We start from the raw sequence: 25667 nt of genomic DNA, 5'->3' as shown, positions 1-25667 counted from the left end.
ACCAAGGAGAGCAACAACACAGGCAGAAGGAAGCGCACTAAGCCGCCTCAGAGTGTGTTGCCTTTTGCCGCACGTACATTTTTTTATTTTTATACCCTGAACCCTTTGGAAATGGGAAATCAGGGTATAATGGTTTTGTTAAAATGTATGTAACAGCCAGAAGGACGCGTGGCAGACCCCACAAAGTATATATATTCTTCATCAGGGCGACGAGCTGAGTCGATTTAGCCTTATCCGTCTGTCTGTCCGTCTGTCCGTCCGTCCGTCCGTCCGTCCGTCCGTCCGTCCGTCCGTCCGTCCGTATGAACGCCGAGATCTCAGAAGATATAAGAGCTAGAGAGCTGTGCATACTCGTGTATACCATACGCAGTACGAGTTTGCTTTATTTTTTCGATAACTCATCCGATAACTTTTTTATCGAGAACAATCGAAAAATTGGTTTTGTTTTTAGAGCCTCATCGGAATACTATTTGACGTGGAGACTTCAGATTTACTGTGTATATCATATGATGAATACAAATATTTTGTAATCAATCAACAGTCGCTGCCCACTGCGCAGTAAGCAGAGCGCGGGCGCGTGAGGGTGGATGCATGTGTATATATGTGTGCGTGCATAAAAGAAGTGCAGAATGATAAGAATATCAGCTTGGAGGGTTCAGGGTATCTCCTAGTCGAGCAGTCTCGACTAGAGTCTTCTTACTTGTTTTATTTTGGCTCGCCTCATATTTGTCGACCCTTGTGAAGCTCGTTTGGCACTTGGCCGTGGCTGTTCTAGCGTGTGTGTGTGTGTAGTCCTCTCACGGCCTCTGTCTGTGTATGTGTGTGTGTCTTCCTTCCTTCCGGCTGCGAGCTTGCCATTTTGCTTGCTGCTTTTCAACTTTAATTTTTTGCGCTCAACTTTCTTTGGCTGTTGCGCTTGATAACTCTTGGCCGCAGCAACGTTGCCAGACAGCAAGATTCGAGCCCTGCTGCCAGCTGGCAACGCTGCTACAACCTTTCTCTGTCTCTTTCTGCCTTAGAGATAATTGAGTTGGAGGGAACTTGTGCCTGTTGCCCCTCATTGTGGACTCACCTGTCGCCCACAATCCACGCACTCCGTCTCCTCCCTTCCTCTGGGTGCTTGTCTGGCTCTATTGGCGTCTTGCTGGATAAAATATTTCATAAGTTTAAATAGGCGTTAAGTTCATTTCGCTTGGCACCAGTCAGCCACCCGCAGACACCCCGAAGACATGGCCATCCGCAGTTTCGCTTCAGGTTTCTGGCTGTTTTGCTTTTCCGCTGGCTTCGTTTTATGTTTGTTTTGTGCTCCAGCTTCCTTGTCTAGACTCCGGCAATGGCTTTACGCTGCTGCTGCCGCAACTCAAGTCTCGGCTAACTTATTGGCAGTGTCTGCTATTTCCTTATTATCATTATCATCATTAGCACCATCATCATTGTGATTATAAACTATAAATACATACAAACATGTATATATGTATGTAATATAGCGTGCCCCAACTATCTTACGTCTCGTGTCACGCGTGACATTCCCCCTCGGCTGATGCTGATGATGCTGCAGCTGTTTGCCAAGGATGCGGCACGTGCCTCTGAGGGATACACATGTGCTCCGTGTTGCTGTTTATATTTTATTTTATATCCTCATTTGCTCAGACATTAACAAACAATTACGTAGCACGAAATAAGAGCTCATTGAAAAGGAACCGAAATTGTGTAGCTCCCCATTGACGATAGATTCACAAATAGTTTGAGTGTTGCAAAACTTTATAGAGAGCTTAGAGACGATTTTAATTAGAAAAGTTTTGCATTTCTTTAATCAACTTTTTTCTAGGCCATGTTGGAGGGCCAAATCTAAACGCAAATGTATATGATGTACTTGCAAATTGTATCTTAATTAATGCCTGAGCATTTTTTACTCTCGCCCCTTAATTTTCCCTAAGTGCTGCCCATGGACGACCCCGGAAGATCGATTCTTATTCTTACTGGCTTCATCAAGTGACTCGTCTGTGCCAGACATGATTTGTTAATCTTTGCAAACAAGTTTTCGTTTCTTTTTCTTCTTTCTTGCTCACAATTAATGTTTGCTTTTAACTGTGCTTTCATTGCAGGTAAGGGCAACAAAACTGACTGTACTCAGCTAAATGACTAAGAAAAATTATTGAAACGGCCCAAAGCACAGCAGTTCGGTAAGTTGCTGACTTAATTAAGGGAACCAAACTGACCAGCTTCACAGCGCATTTCGAAATGGAAATATTTGTCGGTTAAATGATCTTACTCACTCAAATCAAGCCATTAAGCACTATCTTCGAGCTAGTCTGTCAGCTAGTTATCATGAATAAACTGTCCCTTTGATTTCATGAAAGGCCACTGTTTTGATAAGTCAATAGCCAAAAGTAAATAAACGTTGTCGGAGCAGAGGGGTCAATAACATCGGACTGACTGATAAGCAGGCAGTTGTAAAACTCGTCTGCTCAAGCGATTAAAGCCCGAGAAGTGTGCGGAGCATGCAATCAGTCAGTCAAGCAGTCAATGTGTCAATCATAATTTAATATGAAGTCAATCGCGAGTCGCCAATCACCATGCAGTTGGCTGTTCGATTTGTCATCGGCTGTCGACCCGTACTGGGCCGAGCCGGGCAGGGCCGGGCCGTGACCAACTAGAGTAAAACAAGTTAAAATAGTTGTCAACATGAATTATTTACAAGCGACGTGCGCGGCATGCTCCAAGTGTTGCCTCCGCTGTCATCGACAGGTGCCAAGCGACGCGCCGGCGAACGCGGCGTATGCGTAATTCGTAATGCGAAGGCGGCCCCTGGCCTGGCTCATTACAGATGCGAGCGCACGCGCACAGCTGCCCAAAAACGGATTGCGGATGGTCAATTAAAAGAGAGTGTGTAAGAGAGAAAGGGGAGACTCTGCGAAAGAGATCACACGAGGTATTCAAAGGGTTGAGAGCTCATTGAAATTAATACGCGCCGACAGCAGAAATGCTTGTCGAGTTATGTGAAAAGAATGATAAAAAAGAAGGCAAAACATTTAAAAAGCCGAATCTTAAATACACTTCAGATTAATATAGAACATTATTTTAACTTTTATTATTACGATTTTTCTAACTGAAAGTCAACCTCTACCTCAGAAATATATAGATAGAAATAGTTCTGGCAAACCAAATTTTTTAATCGATTATCATGTCATACGATTAATTTAATATTATTAATATAAGATTAAGATTATAAATATAATATTCAATCAATCGATCAATTCAATTTCAATTTATTTGACACATTGTTATAACTACAGATTATTGTGAACAGTATTTTACAATAATTTAAGAGTTTAAGCTAAGATAATGAGCCTTTTCTGCTAAGATATTTATTTACATACATACATGACATATGGCAAAGAAATAGAAAACCCCAAGAAAAATGACTACAAACCAAATTAAATTAAATTAAATACTACTCATTAAGAACTACAAGACTGTGCATTTATATGCGAATATGTTGATTCCTGACACTTGGTAATGAATTTTTGCGATAGTCTAGTATCTACCAAATCAGTATTGTCTCGACAATGTAGATTAATCGTGGATTGATGCCAATGAAGTATACAAAAAAAGCTTCAGAACTTTATTTTGCGTGATTTGTAACTGGTTTTTGTGACATTTGGTTATATCTGACCACACTGGTATACCGTAGAATATTACTGCTTGGAATTCAATTAATTATTGATCAAAGTAATTTAATTTCATGTAATTTAATTTCCTTGAAAATAGTCTAGAGACCGGCAGGCTTATCTTTTGAAAAAATGGATTATAGTTTCTCTAAACTTTTGCGATAAAATAAAAAAAATTATAAAATAAAAAATTATCGATTATTGTCTGGAATATGATTAATCGTGCCTATATTTAAAGTATATACAAATATACATATGTTAAATTTACGATGATCTCCTGCTGATGATCTCCATTCCCATCGATATCCCATCGATCAGAACTCTAGTCCTTACTCTGTGTGTTCCAGCTTTACTCTATGATTTCCTCAGTCCTTGCTTAAGCGTCACACGCTTCGTGGTTAGTGTATACAACATTATGCAAGGGTATATAAATGGGAAGGAATAAACCTGTTTGGGGCTACGCAAAATTGGCAGACAGTTCCAGGCGGACAGCGACGCGCTGAGCTCAGGTTGCAGCCAAGGGCAGTCAGTGTGGGCAACGGGGAATCAGGGAGGGTTAGGGCAGAGACCAAGCACATTTAATGAAGTTAAGTGCCTGGCCCTGCATAAAATGGGGCGAGGCGAGGCGGCTGCAGCCGGTGCTGTTGCTCTTTGCGCGTCGCTCGATTAAAAAACGGTAGCAAAGCAATTACAACAACAGCAACAATTCAATTACAAGAGCATCGCAGCGAAAGAGGCTGCTGAAGCGGACGCGGCACTCCACGATATGATGCGCGAAAGTCGAGTGACAGGCGGGCAAGAGGAGAGCGAGGAAGAAGCAAGCAAGACAAAGTAGAGGCTTGAGTAGATGCAGCATCAACTGAGCAAAGTATGTACAATTGTGATTACTTTCAGTTAAATATTACATACTATAGAAATTTAATGTGTTCAGACTTCAGTAATTTCGCTAAGCCAGATATTTTATTTAATCCATAATGTACACTGAGCTGTTCTAGACAAAAATATAAACATATAAGATGATTATACATTTCATATCAAAAACATCGTTCTAATTTGACAATCAATGTTATTATGCTCCAGGATGGCATGTAAATATATTATATATATAGCATGTAAATTATATAAAGGGAAACAACTTAAATTGAAAATAAATGCATTACGTCCAAATGAAACCAAACTTATTGAAGGTCCAATGATCTAAATTTGAAAGAGAATGAGCCCTACCTCAGTCGGCTCAGTCGTGTTTCAAATATTTTCATTCGGCCGTTGCAGATATTAAAATGCTCACACAAATCAACTGTAGCGCACTCTTTATGAATAATGTAAATCGGCAGTCAGTTGCAGGCTATTCCACTTCCACTTCCAGCTCCATTGCTGTTGCCGTTGCCCCTTTTGTCCACCAATAAGCTTTCATTTACGAAGCGCGAGCTCATAATGCCCCGCTGAAGAGCCGAGCCTCAGTTGCAGCGCTGCAGTTGTAGTCATCGTTGTCCCGGGGCGTCAGATTCTACCACGCAGCGCGTTGCAAGTCGCGCTTTATCATGAGATAAACAACAAAAAAAAGATGAAAAAAAAAAAAAAACAAAAAAAAAAAAACAAATGAAATGTAACGAAAGACTGGTCTGGGCTGGGCTCGGCAGGGCACTGGCCCTGACTCCGATTCTGACTCAGATTCTGGCTGATGCGCTTTGGGTCTGTGGCTGGGTTTCGGTCTGGGTCTGGCTGTGGGCTCACCTGCCTGGCGATAACCACAGGCAGCTACCAGCAGGCAGGCAGGCAGTCAGTCAGTCAGTCACTCGGTTGACCAACAAAGGCTGCAGGCCAGGCACCTACCATAAACCCCAAATCAGTTGCTCAACAACTCCCATCCACCGCTCCCAGCACCCAATCCACAGCCAGCTTTCGTCTGTGCTGGCGTCCAGCTCGTGCCTGCCGCCAATCAACTGGTTGCCGGACAGAGGGAGTCCATCGACTGCGTTTGTGGCCTGATTGGTGGTGGGTGCAGCCAGGGGCGTCGTGCGGGGCCACTGGGAGGAAGGGGCCGGGTGTCTGGGCTGGGATTTTTTTCGGGTGATCGTTGGCGTCGCATTTTGCGTTTCCGTTGCATTTTCCCCAATACCCGAAACGTCGGGCGCATTCAGCATGTCGTGGTTGCTTTTGCTGTTGCTGTTGCCTTTGCAGATTGATATGCGGTTGAATGAACACGCCTGCCAGGAAACAACAACAACAGCAACGAATGTTTATCAACAACATCATCATCATCATCAGTATCATCATCATCAAAGGCAACAACTACGTTTTCAATTCGCTTGTTTTTTGTTTTATTTATTTTTTTTTTTTTAATAAACAACATTTTAAGAAAGTTTGCCATTGCCGAGGCACAACAACAACAACGACAACTTCACAAAGTGTGCAGAAAAAATTTCGCATAATTATTTTTCATGCTGATGTTTCGCTTCTCTCTGCCCGCTGCTCGCCGCTCGCAGTAAGTGAAAAAATTTGTTAAAGTGTCAACATTGACAGCGATTTAAGTCATTTTACTGTCATCATTAAGTGTCGGCGCCGGGTTCGCCGGATTGTTGTTGGATTGGACTTGGCTGTCTTTTATTGTTTTTTTTTTTTAAATTTATGTATGGGTCGCATTGGTTTCTTTGCTTTTGGTTTCTAGTTTCGTTTAACTTGTGCCAGTATTATCGTGGGCCCTGTGATTAGTTAGTTAGAGCAATAAGAGGAAGATAGAGAGAGTCCTGTCGAGGAACCCTAACTGGAATTAGAGTATGAATAATAGTAGTAAGTCTGTACATTCCACAGTACTGGCATATGAAGTAGAAGAGCTATTTCAGCTCCATCTTTAAGGCCAAACGAATTCTTCTCCGCCCCAAATTTTCAAGAATCGCTGCGCGCTAAAGCGTGCTGAAAGAATTTTTCGCATGACTGGCAATCAAGAAAGAGTAAAAAAAAGATAATATATATATATTTATATATAGATATAAACAAGATGTACGCAAAAAATGCAGCTTGGCGGAAGCGAAATCAATTAAAAAGTTTCAAGAAAATATTTGGAGCGTTAAGCGCGTAGGATTAAGGATTAAGCATCTAAATTACGAGCTTCAAAAAGTTTAACACAGGGAGCACAGGGCAAGCGACAACAGGGTATTTTGAAATTGGCAATATGTTAATGCGAATAGGCATTTATTAAATTAAGATTGCAGCATTTGAAGTTGGGGAGTTTCCATTAAAGGGGCAACGGGCAAACTCCCCCTCTTTTGTCCTCCCTTCCTGTATTGCAAATGCCTTTGACTGCAACTGCCAATTCTACTTGCGTTAGTCGTCTATAAACAGTTAGACAGACAGATATGAATTTGAAAGTCTTAATGGTTTCGGCTATCACGCCCTGCTGAAGTTTAGAGCCTTTCTGACGCCTACTAACACCCCCCCCCCCCCCCGCAACCCCTCCTCTTCCCCCACCCCCCCACCACCAAATTCAAATGAGCTGATGGCGAAAAGAGGAACGCGTTTTTTTTTGCCGTATTTGGCTTGTTTCTCAGTTTTCCTTCGTGCCCAGGAAAAGTTCCCTTTTTTTTGGCACAGACATTAATCTTGAAAAAGAAAATTTGCATAAAATTAATAAAGTGAAAACATTTTCGAGCTAGAACAAAATTTAACGCGTATTTCTTTTTCCTCTTTTATTTTCGTTTGTTTTCTTTTTTTTTTTTTTTTTTTTTTTTTTTTTGAGTAACGTCTGCGTGAAACGGAAAAGTGAAATTTGCAAGCACTTAACAAGCGGCAACGTCTTGCCGCTCGAGAAAAGGGGGTGAGCGCATAGGCTGGAGAAGGACGGCAATAGGAGGCTCAAATAATCTTGCTGTAGTATTCAAGGATATTTTGCATAGACCTTTAACGGTGGGACTGCTACTGAAATCTGCAAATGACAGCTCGTTTGAAGTGCCACCAAGGAATGCACGGCCTTAAATGTACTTAGATTAAAGAGAATTTCAGTCAATCAACATTGTATTTAATGAAGGCGATAATATGTTATGATCTATATGTATATTTCAAAGGAAAAGCTAATTGATATATATATATATATATATATATATATATATATATATATATATATATATATAAACTTTAAATAGAAACTGAGATTTAAAGATACTTCCCAACATTTTTTTGGTGTTAAAATATTCATTCATCTTGCATTTGATGTCTAATTTGCTGGTAGGACAGCTCATAAGTAAAATGATATCAAATTCGTATTAAAGCGCTTTTTAAATTGTTAAATTATGGAAACAGGCGGCGATATTTCCGTCGGAATCTTTTTCGCTGCTGCAACACTTTAAATATTTAATTACGTAATGCCTGTAATTCTCTGTCAGCCCTTTTGCCACTTTTTTGACTGCCGCAACGTGGCTTGGGTCGGCAAATTGTTGTTAAGCCCCAGCCCCGACTCCCACGAAATCTGCCCGCTCCCTCTAGATACATAAAAAAAAAAACAACAAAATGCGCTGTGAAAAGAGCTTTGATATTCTTTTGTTGGCCGCCCGTTCGCAGCATCAGCTTTCAGCTGCCAACTGGAACAGGCAACATGCCTCAAGTGTTTGCGGCAGCCAGTGTTGCTCCCTCCTTTGTCCATGTAGGCCGGCCCCCTTTTGTTGCGCCCATGCCATTCGCAGCTGGCGCCTGCAGTTTGTAGCTCTCGACAATGAACGAATTTGCATTTGACGCGATTCGGCGTGATATGCATGGAGCAGCCTAGCTGCAGCTCCTCTGCCTCCCACTACCGCGCAATTTCATCCTGTTAGACTAAGCCCCCCCCCCCCCCCCCCCCCCCCCTTCCCTTGCGCCTCTGTGCGAGCTATTACTTTAGTCTGCTTTCAGGCGCAAGAATTCCATTCATTCATTTTCGCATTCACTCGCTTTGCTGCCATTTGCGTTAAAATGTGATTTTTCACTTGACTTTTTAATTATGCAGCAATGGCAGGCAGCAACAGCAGAAACAGCAACAACAACACTAACAACTGTAGCAACAACAAACAAAATACACCTACTTGAGCGTTTGCCTTTGTCGGAAACGTGCCGCGGAATGAGCCCGCAGCTAACCAAAAAGTTAAGCAGTAAATCTCAAAACGTAGACGTAGCCCAAGCGTGGCAGGAGGGTAGTGGAGGTGACATGTTGTAAGGGAAAGGGCTTAGGGGTAAGCCAAGGTATTGTTTTGACTACGGTTAGGTCGGGCTAGCTTCTGTTAATTTTGCTTAGCTGGGAAATTGCTCCGATTGAGTTGATATATTTGTTGTTTAGCCAAGTGAAACCTGGAACGCCATTGAGGTTTGATCAAGAAGGAGTCTAGACTAAAGAAAATCATTTACTGCGCGCATAATGAAAGCGACTGTGGACCATAGCGATATCTTTAAGAAATTCGCAAAGCATGTCGCCTCGGTTAAATAAGTACTCTGACAAACGTGTTAGTACTAACTGTTTAAAGTTATGTTGCACATCGATTCCAAACACTTCTAGGCATTTCTCTGATGATCTCATTAGCAACAATGACAAATTTCAGTAAAACAACACATTAGGTAGGATTCTGTATTTCGTAAATCGAAAACCCGTGAAATAAATACAATCAACAAAAAAAATCACAAAGATTTGTTCATACTTGTTACATTTGCATACAAATGATTGCATTGCAGGACCATCCGCATCCTCCTCTACAAAGCTCCTGCCTCCAAGTCAAGAAATTTAGTTCCACATTATTCAGTCACAACTTTCTGGTTCGTCTGCCGCTCAGCCCTCATTTGGAATCAGAGTGGCAGATTCAGTTCTCTGTGGTACTTCCCTGTGTCTCTGGTCTCTTTTATGCAAATGACTTAATTTAAAACATCAAATTTTACACTTTACGCTGAATTTCCCCCTCCAGAATTCCCATTGCTTCATCCATATCAAAATATATTCGCCAGGCCGTGCGACGACAACATTGAGGACGGCGACTCATTTGAAATCATCATTGAAATCAACATTATACCACTCACTGGCAGACAGACAGACGGACTGAACAGACAGGCATTATCAGACAGAGGGATGCCAGGGTATGTCGTCATCATCACCATCATCATCATCATTATCGTTGTCTTCATTTTTATGAAGTGTCATTTTTGTATAACATTTGCGCCTATAAAGCAGTCGCCTAAGCCCAAAAGGCGCGCGGCACACCCCTTTTGAGCCAGCGGGACGCCGAGACAGGCGGACAGACCTACAGACAGTCGTTCACTCGCTCATTCCATTAGCCAGGCATCCAATAGAGGTAAAGTCGATAATGTGCTGCACGACTGTCAATCTACCCTGTAATTCTGGAAACGCTGTGTAAAATATGCATTTCGCTATAATTTCAGAAAATATATATAGTAAAGATTATTATAATAGGTAGTAGTAGTTCAGACCAACTCTTTCTTGTACGAATTCGACGACTGGGTATCCTCTAGTCGAATACTTTCAACTGACTGTGCTGCTCCTTTATTCTTATCAGCTATACGCAATCATTTTTCTTTTCGCTTTTTCCTCTTGTTTTGCTGGGTTCGCCATTTGCTCAGTTTCCAGCAGTGCAAAGTGTGCGCCGTTTTTCCATTTTTATACCCTGAACCCATTGAAAATGGGAAATCAGGGTATAATGGTTTTGTTAAAAGTATGTAACAGGCAGAAGGAGGCGTGGCAGACCCCACAAAGTATATATATTCTTGATCAGGGCGACGAGCTGAGTTGATTTAGCCCTGTCCGTCTGTCTGTCTGTCCGTCCGTCCGTCCGTCCGTCCGTCCGTCCGTCCGTCCGTCCGTCCGTATGTATGAACGCGTCGATTTCAGAAGATATAAGAGCTAGAGACTTCAACTTTTTTTTAAAATGTCCGTATATATCACGCGCATATCGAGTTTATCACTAAAAAACGATAACTCATTCCGATACTTTTTTATCGATAAAAAACCTTATCGAAGATCAGTTAAAAAATTATATCTCCTACATCTTTCAAGCTAGAGTCTCCAAATTTAAAATGTATATTAAGATGAATTTTATACAATTTCGGTTTTTGTTAAAATTTACCCTCCACACCTAAATCCACCCCCTCACCCTCATCTTTGTAAAAGTCGTATATCAAATACTAGAGACTTGAGCTTCGGTATACACATACATTTGAACACTGAAAGTTTCATTACGATCGTACGTCTAGAAATTAAATTATTCAACAAATAAGTTTTCATTATATTGCCAACACTGCAGCGCAACCCAAGCGCAATCGCCTGTATATGTGAGTGTGTGTATGCGTGTGTTTGTTTGTATGCGTGTGTGTGTGCGTGTATTTGTATGTATGCGTGTGTGTGTGTGTGTGTGTGTGTGCGTGTGTGTTTGCTAATTATTATTGAAATATCAGTTGCTTGTAGGGTTCAGGGGATCTCGTAGTCGAGCAGTCTCGACTAGAGCTTTCTTACTTGTTATACCCTGAACCCATTGAAAATGGGAAATCAGGGTATAATGGTTTTGTTAAAAGTATGTAACAGGCAGAAGGAGGCGTGGCAGACCCCACAAAGTATATATATTCTTCATCAGGGCGACAAGCTGAGTCAATTTGGCCCTGTCCGTCTGTCTGTCCGTCCGTCCGTCCGTCCGTCCGTCCGTCCGTCCGTCCGTCCGTATGTATGAACGCGTCGATTTCAGAAGATATAAGAGCTAGAGACTTCAACTTTTTTTAAAATGTCCGTATATATCACGCGCATATCGAGTTTATCACTAAAAAACGATAACTCATTCCGATACTTTTTTATCGATAAAAAACCTTATCGACGATCACTTAAAGAATTATATCTCCTACATCTTTCAAGCTAGAGTCTCCAAATTTAAAATGTATATAAAGATGTATTTTATACAATTTCGGTTTTTGTTAAAATTTACCCCCCACCCCTAAATTCACCCCCTCACCATCATCTTTGTAAAAGTCGTATATCAAATACTAGAGACTTGTGATTCGGTATACACATACATTTTAACATTATGATTACGTTCTGAAAGTTTCATTACGATCGTACGTCTAGAAATTAAATTATTCAACAAATAAGTTGTCATTATATTGCCACACAGCAGCGCAACCCAAGCGCAATCGCCTGTATATGTGAGTGTGTGTTTATGCGTGTGTTTGTTTGTATGCGTGTGTGTGCGTGTGTTTGTTTGTATGCGTATGTGTGTGTGTGTGTGTGTTTGCTAATTATTATTGAAATATCAGTTGCTTGTAGGGTTCAGGGGATCTCGTAGTCGAGCTGTCTCGACTAGAGCTTTCTTACTTGTTTTCCCAGTCCTTTTTGTTTTCATTGGAATTTTCATGGTGTGCAGTTTAGACCGAGGAACTTAAGCGGAAAATTCTGGGCACCTATTGTTGGCCGAAGAAAAGAGAAAGACAGATAGAGAGGTAGAGAGAGAGAGAGAGAGAGAGAGAGAGAGAGAGAGAGAGAGAGAGAGAGAGAGAGAGAGAGAGAGAGAGAGAGAGAGAGAGAGAGAGAGAGAGAGCGAGAGAGAGAGAGCAGAAGCAGGAAAAAGCTTCTCCTTTATGGTTGTTGCTGGGGCTGACTGTGCGACTGGGAGTATACTTAATAACAGTTTAATTAAATTTAATTATGTTTTAATTGCATTTGCAATGGAGCTCCCAAGAACAGATAAAGTCAGAAGTGGCCTCCCGAGTGAGCGTTGCTCCAGTCCTGGCTGTACGACAAATACAAGTAGGCAATGGCAAGCAATAATAAAATATATGTTCGTATATAGTATTGCGCCCTCGAGCCCATGGCCTGTTAAGCTGCTGCACGTAACTGGTAACCGGTCATTTGTTTGGCTGTCACAACATTTCTCGAATATCAACAACAACAAATACAATCATAAACATCATCATAATCAACAACAACATCCATACATATAAGCACTTTACTATATCAACATCAACAATGCCGCCAACCACCCATTACGAATACGCTCCGTTTGACCGGGGAGTGACCCACATTTTCCTCCCTCGCCGTCTCTCTCTCTCTTGCTGTCCTCACGCGCCATTTATTGAGTCGTCCAGCTATTGCCCAAGCTATCCGCTCGGTCAGGCTTGGGCATTATTATGGTTTCGTTGACATTTTTCTCTCTCTATTTCTGTATTTTTATATTTTGTTTTATTTTATTTTAGCTTGAGTTCATATTCGAAGCATCTTAAAAATTAATAATGCTTAGATAAATCCACATATTAACTTACATCTAGAATAATTGGGTATAAAGTAATTTCTGTACGCATAACTAAATTACTTGATTAGAAGTTGAAAACGTTTTTAATTTATGCCAACCGGCTCGGATTTAAAGCTGGGTAAGCATTAATAATTTAACTTGATAGATGAGCCAAGTGTTATTTTTATTATCATTAATATTTTTATACCCTGAACCCATTGAAAATGGGAAATCAGGGTATAATGTTTTTGTGTAAAAGTATGTAACAGGCGGAAGGAATCATCGCAGACCCCACAAAGTATATATATTCTTGATCAGCACGATGAGCTGAGTCGATATAGCCCTGTCCGTCTGTCCGTCCGTCCGTCCGTCCGTCCGTCCGTCCGTCCGTCCGTCCGTATGAACGCCGAGATCTCAGAAGATATAAGAGCTAGAGAGCTGAAATTTTGTGTGCATACTCGTGTATACCATACGCAGTACGAGTTTGCTTTATTTTTTCGATAACTCATCCGATAACTTTTTTATCGAGAATAATCGAAAAATTGATTTTGTTTTTTGAGCCTCATTGGAATACTATTAGACATAGAGACTTCAGATTTACTGTGTATATATATATGATGAATACAAATATTTTGTAATCAACAGATTTTTGATACCACGCCCCCTCCGCCCCCAATTTGCAAAAAACGTATTTCAAGTACTAGAGACTTGTGCTTTAGAATGTACACACATTTTGACCATATGATTACGCTCTGAAAATTTCATTAAGATTGCATGTCTACAAAAAAAGTTATTTATCAAATAAATTCTCATACTATTGCCCACACTGCAGCGCAGCCCAAGCGCAGTCGCTGCTTACTGCGCAGTTAGCAGAGCGCGGGCGCGTGAAGGTGGATGCATGTGTATGTATGTGTGCGTGCATAAAAGAAGTGTAGAATGATAAGAATATCAGCTTGGAGGGTTCAGGGTATCTCCTAGTCGAGCAGTCTCGACTAGAGTCTTCTTACTTGTTATTATTATTATTATTGTGCAAAACTTTTTAAACTAGTTCGAAAGTGGTTTAGGCTCACACGTTTGTAGGTATTGAAACCATCTGCCAATAATGAAAGTTGGCAGTTGTAATGAATGCAATTCGTATCACAAAGAAATTGCGTCTTTGTTGAATGTGAATTACACTTTTATTTTAGAATAATTTTAAAACATTTCGAAAATGTAATTGGAGCGGATTCTGAGTAGAACAAGTTCAATCCCATTCACTTAATACCTTTCTACATTTAAATCATATATAATTCAATATATCATATTATAGAATCTCACAAATGTCATTATCGAATGAAACTGAAACCCCCTATACAGTGCTCAATAAAGTTACCTTCTGCCAAAATTTCATTCCACCGTGCAGCTTCATACAATTTACTTGGCAATTTCTTGACCATGAATTAAATTCAATATATTTAGACATATAAAGATTGTGGCTGCGCAGCTGGCAAAACGTGCGCTCGGATCATGCAAATTAGTCATATTGATTAACCAATTAATTGCCAAACATGTTTCGGCTTGCGCTTACAGATTTTCAATCAGAAATTAAAGCGAAATATAAATGAAAAGAAAATCCAAATGCGAGCTCACTTCGCCCCTTCTCCTCTGCCTCTCTCTTTCCCTCCGGTATTCAATAACAAACTGGAAATGATTTATGTTGCTTTCTGTACGGGCGCTGCGGCTCTTCCAACAGATGAGCTTTGTATGTGTGTAGTGGTGAAGAGGTAACTGCTGTGGCTGTCAATATCACACGCTTCGTAGTTTGGACGCTGATTATCGATAAGCGATAATGAACTTGGATAGCAGCCTGCGCGTTCCGCTGTTCGAGCTGTCGCGTTTTTGTGCAATGATATGTAAAATGCGCTTCAAATTGGCATATGATTGGCTTAGACGGAGCAAAGAGTTAGAAAGAGAAATGAGTGAGAGTGAGAGAGAAGAGAGAGTCGCAGCAGCATAATATGCTTAGAAAGTACAGTCAGCTGACACAGTTCGGTTGAGTTTATCAGAGCCGGCGTGCTTTCTTAATGATGATATATTTTATGACTAGTCATTAGCCCACTCGGTCAGAGCTTAAACCCATTTGAGTAGGGTCAAGGTGACTGTACAATTTTGGGCTTGTGGTCCAAAAAGGGTTGGAAAACAAAGTCCCGAAAGAGAAAGATTAGATAAACAGTGTTCAAAAAATTGCTCAGTCTGCTCTGAGCGAGAGAAATAGCAACCATCTATCAGTTGCTGTGGCTGTAGACTTTTTTGCTATCAGTACTTGGTGACGAAATGTTTATATATTTTTGTAAGGCCAGAGAGCAAGTGGTACTAGAGACCATATATGCATATATTGTATCACACAGAGTTTAACATACGCATAGGGTACTCAAGGCGACTAAGTGGCAAACCGACACAGAGTTTGAAGATGGTCAAATGTGAGTCAATATTAATATTTGTTCAACTGCGAATATTATATGAACAAATTTTTTATTCCAAATCAAAATATTTGTATGAACATTATTTATGTATATCTATTAAAATGAAGTAATGTTACTCTAAGGAACCGAATAATATAACAAGAAACAATAAGGTGTTATTTACTTAATATAATTATAACAAGTAAGAAAACTCTAGTCGAGACTGCTCGACTAGGAGATACCCTGAACCCTCCAATCTGATATTCTACTCACTCTACACTTCGTTTAGGCACACATACATACACACGCACGTATTAGAACGCGCTCTGCTAACTGCGCAGTAAGCAGCGATTGCACTTGGGCTGCGCTGCAATGCGGGTAATATAATAAGGTTTTTAATCGATAATAAAATATCGGGAGTTATTATCGATTTTTAGACCTAGGAAACAAATTTCAAGTCTCTAGCTCTTATGTCTTCTGAGATTGACGCGTTCATACATACGGACGGACGGACGGACGGACGGACGGACGGACGGACGGACGGATGGACGGACGGACGGACAGGGCTAAATCAATTCAGCTCGTCGCCCTGATCAAGAATATATATACTTTGTGGGGTCTGCCACGCCTCTTTCTGCCTGTTACATACTTTTAACAAAACCATTATACTCTGATTTCCCATTTTCAATGGGTTCAGAGTATAAAAAGTTAACGAATCAAGCTAACAAATTTTTCTGTGACATGGTGAGTCTCTTCCTCGCATCCTCCGAAATGTTTTATGCAATTAGATTAGTTTATTCATTTATGCAAAGGCCCTTTAATAACATTGTTATTTTCGCCAGCTATGGACAATCCACCTCACACAATTCCATTGTGCGTTTCACTATGCAATATTTATGAATTTACTTTAAATTGCATGTCGGGAGCAAAATATTCATATACAATTCGAGTAAGATGACGAACAGCGCTGAGGGCCAGGCAGGCGGCACCCTTAAGCTACCCTCATTATTCCACTGGCAGCCTTCAATTTCATAGCTGCCACTCAACGGCTTTTGTTCGTCCTATAATCCAGCCGCAAAACCAGTTCTCGTTTACGGTGCCCGTCAGGCCTCAATCGTCCCTTTGACAGGCAAATATTTTCAATTATAATTAATGCAGCTTAGATGCCAATGACAACTCTGCGGTCAGTAGGTTCGAAAAAGCGTAATAAGCTTTAGCTTCAACCCTCGCATTTGGATCGAGCGATATAAAAAACAAAAATAACATCGTATTACCAATTAAATGCCACAATTGACCGCAGCATAAATTAAAGCTCAGCAGTCCGCGACAGACGCTGAACGTTCATGTTGAAATCCATAATATAGCGGATTAATCGCTTCTCATTCTCATTAACAATTAATCTTCCTCTCTTCCGCTCCGCGATAGTCCCCGCTCTCTCCTGACTCTCTCACCTAGCTGTGCCCCCACTTTGATTTGGCTGTCTGCACTCATCATTCGCATTGTTATGCGCTAGTGCTCCAATCTGTGGCCCTGGCTGACTAGACCCTAATCGCTTTTCAATCATCAATGAACGTGGCAGGGAATAGACAAGCGCCCAAGCTTTTAGCTGCGAAGGATGCGCAGCAGAGAAGCCGAAGGAAATCCGTGCAGCCTTTCGTCTGGTTACTCCAATTCCTAAGCCCCTAGTCCCTTAGAGTTGCACTTGGCTCATTTTGTATGCCCGAAATCGGTATTCCCCTGGTCACAAGGGCAACTTTTAACGGAGAAAACCGAATAGATGAACAGGAAAATTTAGCCTCCATTTTGTTTAATGATTACATGCAGCTTTTTGCCTTTCTGTTATTTCATGCAAGTTCTATTAGACAAGTCAAAGGAGCGCAGTGACAAGTCCAAGTTGGCAACTATGTCCATGTCTTGGCGCTGTCACTCTCTCTCTTCTCTCTCTCTCTCTCTCTCTCTTTACATTCAGTCTATCTTTTCACTGATGTTGTTCTGTTTGGCAGGAGCGTAATGAACACAACTTCCGCTATTTCCGTAGAAAAACATGTACAGCGCCGAATAGAAAAATAGAAGAAGAAATAGCAACAACAAAATAAAATCCACATCCAAATGTTCTGCAGAAGAGGAGCATTGTGCAAATGACTCCTTTGAAGTCAAATGCTGATGAGACAGCATTTGTTGTGCAGGCAGCATGAAAAAGGATGTACACACAAAATATACAGACATAAGTATATCCATCCTGCACTTTCATATATTCGAGGGTGGAAACACTGAGTGGAGATCAAATGGCCGTATGAATAGTAGTCCACGACTATTTCTATAGCTGTCACTGCCTTTGCCTGTGGCTGCACCTCAGCCTCAGCCTCAGCCTCAGCCATAGGCTTTCAGTTCGCATCACAGCCAAGAGGTTTGCATTCCCCTTAAAGACTTGCCTTAAAGATATCTTCCAATTGAAATCTTATCTCACATCTATAAACATAAAGTGAATAGGAGGTTTGCACAATCAATTGAATGCAGCTCTTTACAATACAACTGTTATACAAAATCAAGTAAGAGTGCTCTAGTCGAGACTGCTCGACTAGGAGATACCCTTAACCCTGCCAGCTGATATTCTAATCATACTGCACTTCTTTTGTACACACATAAAAAACACATGCCCACACTCATACTCATGCGTAACTGTATAATTTATCTTTTACACGGACAATCTTGAAATACGTTTTTTGAAATAAGTAGCGAAGGGGGCGTGGCATCAAATTAGGCTGAAAAAACTAAGTCGAAATTAATCGATTACTCCCCATGAAAAATACATCGGGTGAGTCAGCGAGAAAATATGTTAAACTCGTTCCGCGTATGGTATACACGAGTATTCGTGCCAAATTTCAGCTCTCTGCTCTTATATCTTCTGAGATCGACGCACTCATACGGGCGGACGGATGGATAGACGAAAAGGGCTATATCAACTCAGCTCGTCGTGCTATTCAAGAATATATACACTTTATGGGGCCCGCGATGATTCCATCTGTCCGCTAAATATTTTTCACAAAACCAATATAGCTTGCTTTTCCATTTTCAATAGGCTCAAAGTATAACAAGTAAGAAAGCTCTAGTCGAGACTGCTCGACTACGAGATCCCCTGAACCCACACACACGCGCTCATACAAACAAATACACGCATACATACACGCATGCAAACAAACATGCACATACACATACAAACAAACACACGCGCACACACACACTCACATATACAGGCGATTGCGCTTGGGTTGCGCTGCAATGTTGGCGATATTATGAGAACTTTTTTGTTGAATAATTTAATTTCTATAGGTACGATCGTACGATTCAGAACGTAATCAGAATGTTTAGATGTGTGTACATTCCAAAGCACAAGTCTCTAGTACTTAAAATACGCCTTTTACAAGTGAGAGAGAGGGGGTGAATGTAGGAGTGGGGGTAAATTTTAACAAAAATCGAAATTATATAAAATACACATAAATCTACATTTAAAATTTAGAAGCTCTAGCTCTAAAGGTGTAAAAGATATATGAGAATTATCGTAATGAAACTTTCAGAACGTAATCATGCTGTATAAATGTATGTATACCGAAGCTCAAGTCTCTAGTATTTGATATACGACTTCCAAAATAATATCAGAATGAGTTATCGTTTTTTAATGATAAACTCGATATGCGCGCTGTTTTTACGGACATTTAAAAAAAAAGTTGAAGTCTCTAGCTCTTATATCTTCTGAAATCGACGCGTTCAAACATACGGACGGACGGACGGACAGACAGACAAACAGACGGGCAGGGCCAAATCGACTCAGCTCGTCGTGCTGATCAAGAATATATATACTTTGTGGGGTCTGCCACGCCTCCTTCTGCCTGTTACATACATATCAACAAATCCATTATACCCTGATTTCCCATTTTCAATGGGTTCAGGGTATAAAAAGGAAAATTTTAGTTTTCCATAATATTTTAACTAAATGAAACTATTTTAATAAAACTTGAAAATTAAATTGCAAAACAAGGTTAAATTCTGTTCGCTTTTCCTCTGTCGATTAAAACTGTCAAGTCGTGCCAAAATTCATGGCGTCTACGACGGCAACAAAAATATGTATATAGATATAATCCATTAACAACAGCTAAGCGAAAGGTAATTATAACTCCGTTAAAACCGTCGGTTATCAATTTCAATAATTAGAATTTTCAACTCAGAGCTGTGGGGCAGAAAACTCCATTTTGAGTAACAAGCACTAAAAAAAAACATCTGTTATAATCATGGGAAAGTTTAATTACTCTCACAAAAAAAATGCGTAAAAAAATAGGGAATAAATATAAAATCGACAAAAATTAAACAATAATCCGCAAGCTATTAAATTCTTATTTCGTAGAATGAAATTTCAAGCTAAAAGCATTTGCGCCTGCAAGCGCACAATTCATGGAAAGAGGAGACGTGACAAGGGAATGCAAATTATGAGCAGGATAGAGCGGTGTATATATGTATGTGTTAGCAGAAAAGGTGCCGTTAGTTGGAGACGATGTTGTCTGCGCTGCCAACCAATTAGCAGCTTATTAGAATGCACACCAGAAAGTAATCTTTTGCAACAACAATTTGTGGACTTAAAATATTAAATTGCTAAAACTTAAAAACAGATTTCTCAGCAGAAAAGGACAACAGAAAAAAATGAAACAAAAACAAAACGGAATAGAGGAAGACGCAACTTGCCCGGCAGCCCATTGGCCACAAGGAACCAACTTGGCCAGTTAGCAGGAGAGAAGAAGCACGAGGAGAGGATGAGACGAAAGGAGGGAGGAAAGCGGGACGAAGCAATTGCAGACGAGACGATGCCTTCGAGCTGTGGGATCTCTTGCTGAGTGAGAGGCCAAGGCACGAACCTGTGGCCATGATTGCCATTAGGTTTTTCATGGCGACTTGCTCGTTGAAGGAACGCTGGAATCGGAACATGGGGAGCGCAACAGACGGCCACTGTCGCTTCAAGCGTAAAAAGTTCAACTCCAAATTTCTCTTCAGTTGGCTTCTCGGAAATTGGCCTGGGCTTGCAACCTGGACTCGAACAGTGCCCTAGCCATGCACGGCCAGGCCAAGCGAATAAAGCGTACACGCAGACCACGGCCCAGGCAGTGGAGTTGGAGGCAGGCAATGGCAGAGAGCCGATAAAAAGAGTACTCCCTCGTCTGCGTCTAATACACGCCCGACTTGCTATAACAAATTATAGGCCAAAAGACATTCCTATGAATATAATGTCCGCCTGCTGTCTGTAGTCGGTCTGTTTGTCTGTCTGCGAAGCGACTCAGACACAGGGAAAGAGTGCGAGTGTCTTTACGCTGTTTTATTACATAGCTCTACAAATATTCTAATACTTGGTTCAATAATAATAAAACACCTAAAATACCTACTGTTACATCAGATCGCGAAACTAATTTATTATCTTTCGCATTAAACAATTTATTCACGATTACAGCCTTCAATAACATATGCGCATATTATATGAACTGATTTTGTGACTATTGAATAAGGCACTCTTATCATTTTCCCTCGCAAATCATAATTTGAGACAATATATAATAAACGTCAATGCTTACCAGATTCAACTTCTGTGCTCAGTACCTATAATTTATCCACGTATCCATATGACGTACATTCCCCATCAGAGATTGCGTGATTAATGCTGCTCCACCGATCTGAGATGAAGGCAATTGAAGTGCCATTGATGACTGCTAACTATGTCTAATTTGTATGTTGCCAACAGAGAGTCGGACTCGGTATTCACGTCTGCTCGGCAACTCTAACCAACTTTACTTTTAACAAAGCGACTTAATTACAGTGCATACACACACATAAACGCACACACAGACATATATCTACACATACTCTTAATATTCAACAGTACTGTGCGAAAGTATGCAAACTATGAACGGGCCATGGTTTCGGCCGCAAGGATAAACCAATTAAACCGAGTCCAAAACCGAGGGACGACTGTCTGACAATTCAAACAACAAAGCTCAACTAACCAACAATGAAAACCTCAAATATTGTGCTGCAGCCAGCAGTAGTCCCATGACTACAAAACACAAAGCGCCCCCCTGCTCGAGCGAGCAGGTTCCGAGTCCTGACAGTTTCTACGAATTGGCCATGGGAGGGCATGACTGCATATTTCGACATTTATGTGGTCGTCATTGGGTGTCGTTTGTGTCGTTGATTTCTTGCTTAAGCGTCGCGCGATTCAATTTCAAATCCTGAACACATTTCCACGAGTGGCTGACTACAACAGGATATCCACCGGACTCGCCAAGACGAGGGGAGGCAGAGGTAAAGACCGAGTAGCAAACCGGGCAGCTAACAATGTTATCTCGTAATTTTACACGTCGATGATTTCAGGCGAATGAGTTTGATTCGATTGTCTCAAGTTTTTTGCAATTGTTGCCAGCACCAATCCTTACTACAACTACTGCTACAACAATGTGGTGCACGTTGATGACGACGCCTTTGACGTGCTTTTGACAGCCAAACACCGCCCCGCTGCTGTGGCAGCTGAAGGATATCTAGCTGCTTTGATAGGCAACAGGGCAACTGGGCAACCCCCATGTTGCATGTGGACGCTATCCCGAACCAGAACTAAACTGACTTCGTTGTCTTCTGCCTATTCTCGAAATGGCAACTGCTGCAATAAATTATTCAAATGCAACTGCCCAAACGCTTCGTGTCGGCAGCATAGAATATTAGAAAAGGGTTTCACATATGCCCGGCCAGAGAAAAAAGAAAACTATACCACTACTCCCCTTGCCACCTTCGCCCTCTCAAAAAAATGGTAGACAGCTACTGAATGACATGCAAACTTGTCGCCCCGCTCGAAACTTGCTGCAAATAATGTCGTTTGATAGAGATGCCGATTGAAGCTATATAAAAAATTTTTTATACTAAAATATGTATGTATTTATTTTCGCTTAAGAAAATGGATTCCTCTGTGAAGGCAAAATATTTCAAAGTAATTTGTCAATAAAATTTACAGAGTACATATTTTGACAATAGTAGATATCAGTTAAATGTATATAACTGATATGTCAATATTGATTGTCCATGATTAAGAGCTTGTCAGAATACAGCAATAAATAGTACATTATGTAACATTTAAAAAAAAAATTATGCAAATGAAAAAATAAATATTAAACTTCATTAATTTCGTGACAATACGGGTATTTTTCATTATTTTATCTCCGTTAATTTCTCTTGAATACTAAGAATAATTGCTAATTTTTTTTTGGAATTTTACATTTTAGATATTATTTTTAATGCATTATAAGTTCTAGAACCCAAAATATACATATATCACAAAGTCAAACACAAAAATATAATCGAACACAAAAACTTCAGCTTCTTTATGTATCTTTTTGTATAAATTCTAGCCGGAAAACGGCTAAATTAAATCAACTCAGATAACGTGTGCGTGAGCGTCGTGGTAATCAAATAAAAATCAATGGTTTGTGAAATTCAAATTGTGACTGCGACGACTGCGACTCGCGGTAGAGACTTTGTCTACCAATTGCCAAAAAAAAAAAGAAGAAACGTGGAGAGAAGGGACACTCTTGTCCTGGGCCACTCCTCTCACACCACAAATTGTGAAACTCATTTCTTCGAGTGCTTCAAGGCGAACCCGTCTGCATCACGTGCCCAATTCTCATTTACTCAGAATTCGAAATCGTTGAAGTTAATGATCTGACGCAGTCTCTGGCACACAGTCAGCCAACTATCTCTAAACCCTTATAGCCAGGCCAACTAAATCAACTGTCATTAGAGCCACGTTGACGGCGCCCAGCTGGCCAAAAAGTCAAGTCTGCGTGTCAGAGGAACCCACCTCGTTCTGTCTGTGAACTAAACCAAGTCTGTGCATAAAATTAATTTTTAAACAACAAAAAAATTTATATATTGCTTACACTGCTGAGACTTAGTATAGATTGGTATCTGTATCTGTATCTGTATCTGTATCTGTATCTGTATCTGTATCTGTATCTGTATCTGTATCTCTATCTGTATCTGTATCTGTATCTGTATCTGTATCTGTATCTGTATCTGTATCTGTATCTGTATCTGTATCTGTATCTGTATCTGTATCTGTATCTGTATCTGTATCTGTATCTGTATCTGTATCTGTATCTGTATCTGTATCTGTATCTGTATCTGTATCTGTATCTGTATCTGTATCTGTATCTGTATCTGTATCTGTATCTGTATCTGTATCTGTATCTGTATCTGTATCTGTATCTGTATCTGTATCTCTATCTCTATCTCTATCTCTATCTCTATCTTTATCTCTAGCACTATGTCTCTCTGCACTACATGTAAATAACTTTCTAAAGTCTTGTTCATCGGTGCTTTCGTAATTTGTAACAAAGCATCCGCAATTGGCATTAAAATTCTTTGGGACTTAAATGTCAACCCCGCATAATGGACACTTTTTATCAATTTTGGTGTTTCCTTCGGGCTAAGCCTATTTCCTTAGAAACAAACAACGAATTAACTTCATATATTTGGGGCAGCGATGCGAAAAGCTAAACCACAGCAACGCTTAGCAATTCCCCGGCAGCTGTGTATATTCCCCAGAGGCATGGAACACCCAACAACCGAGCCAGCTCCAGGAACATAATTTAGACAGCCTTGAAGCAGCTCACATTTCTATAACAATTTTTTATTAAATGACAAATACGCAGTCTTCAGGCAAGCGTTGACATTTGTTAAGGGGGGTGTTCTCTTACATTTCGGGCATTAGCTTGCGATTCAAACACCACCCCCAGGCTCTGTCAAGCTATTGTCACCCTCAAGCCTCAAGCTACCCCAGCTAAGCCGTGTGTAATAATTATGCTAACGACTGTCAATTCCATTTGGGGGAGCTAACAGGCGAGGTGCGGAGTCATTGTAAATTGAATAGAACAGTGATACGAACCGCAAGATAAAGCCAAGATACCAACGTCTTGGAAGGGTTGCGCGTGAACCCTGACTGCCTTTACTCCTGCCCATTTCCCTGTGGCCCTTTTTGCCTTTTGTCTCAAACCTTTAGCGGCATTTTCAAAGACGTGCCTAGCCGATAGTTGTGCCCGCCCTTGTAACTCATCGACCTCAAATCACGGCCCTTTATTCGGAAATTAAGCTCGCTTTGGCTTTTCACAGTCAATTGACTTTTGAGTAAACTAACCCCCTCTCCAGATCACCCCTTCCTGTCTTTAAGATTTAAGATTGCAACTGTTATTTGCTTGTTGTCAACTCTTCGCGCACACACTCACGATGATGTCAACGGGTTGCTGAACAGGAATTGGAATTGAAAATGGAACGAATCGCTAACTCCCATTAGTTGCAGGCACTTAGCAGACCTGTCTAAGACCTTTACTGCACCACACCTCTACATCCAGTTCCAACTCCTTTTCATGGATCCGATTGCGCAGTCTGCTGAAGACTTATTCTCATCCCTATGCGTCTGCTAGTCACATTTTAAGTGTTTTGTTGTTGGCGCCGTTAGCCGTTCTGCCCAGCCATGTTCGCCTGTTCGTTAGCAACTTTGCATTAAGATTATGCAAATTCTTGGCACTTGACAAAAAAACACTTGAAAATGCGCGTGTTTCTGGCAGATTTCAAGGCAATAAAAAAATGAGCTCGCTTCCCTTCTAAAATTTCTAATGTTTTTTACGTTTTACAAAGCTTTTGATTTGACAAAAAAAAATCCTTAAAATTGGAAAATTCCTTAAAATTTCGACACCATATGAATTAATGAAATGAAATCTATTAAAGCCAATTCGAATTTTACATAATGCTATTTGTTTTACATATCCATGGATTAATTTTGTAATAATTTTGGTTCCAAGCTAATCAGTGTCTACATATGTCAGCATACAAAAAGCTTTTCTGTATTTGTTTGTATGCCTTGTTCATGTTGATTTAAATCTGTTTAAAAGTCTTGTCATGTAACATCTATTTAAAAATCATTTCTCTCTCAATTAATAAAAACATCCAGAGATCTAGCCGCTAAGTTTAAGCCGTTCGTCGTTTGCTTTTAAGTCCTGTTCGTTTAATTTGCCGTAATTTTCACTTTTCCTAGCAGGCCTTAAAACCCGCTTACATTTGTCAGCACCGTCCGGCCAGGATCTAGCCAAGCCCCTTGTGAAAGGGACAAAAACAGGCCTCTGTCAAATCTGTTGCCTTCCAGTCACACACGCGCTCAAAGATGAGAGTAGAAAATGTTTTGTACCTCTGTTTACTGTAAGCAAAACGTTGTTGGCCATAATTTTCTTGCTTCTAGCTCT

General features: G+C 40.6%; 1 protein-coding gene and 1 long non-coding RNA gene across 3 annotated transcripts in view; both read left to right on the top strand.

Moving 5' to 3' along the window:
- jing (AE binding protein 2 jing) overlaps positions 1 to 25667 on the top strand; it is a 212147-nt gene that overhangs the window by 86987 nt on the left and 99493 nt on the right. Inside the window, exon 2 of one of the 2 annotated variants that reach the window (XM_089261438.1) lies at positions 2106 to 2183. The exons of the other annotated variant lie outside the window; for it this stretch is intronic. The gene's annotated coding sequence lies outside the window, so the exon portion shown is untranslated. The remainder of the gene's footprint in view (positions 1 to 2105; positions 2184 to 25667) is intronic. 2 annotated transcript variants of the gene reach the window in all.
- The window catches only part of LOC149091227 (uncharacterized), a 101601-nt gene that overhangs the window by 12089 nt on the left and 63845 nt on the right, over positions 1 to 25667 (top strand). The window lies entirely within an intron of this gene.

The sequence above is a fragment of the Drosophila navojoa genome, chromosome 5 (assembly GCF_054131105.1).
Source record: "Drosophila navojoa isolate 15081-1374.11 chromosome 5, UAZ_NAV_1.0, whole genome shotgun sequence".
In the NCBI taxonomy this organism is placed as follows: domain Eukaryota; kingdom Metazoa; phylum Arthropoda; class Insecta; order Diptera; family Drosophilidae; genus Drosophila; species Drosophila navojoa.
This window is presented reverse-complemented; position numbering and strand designations above follow the sequence as displayed.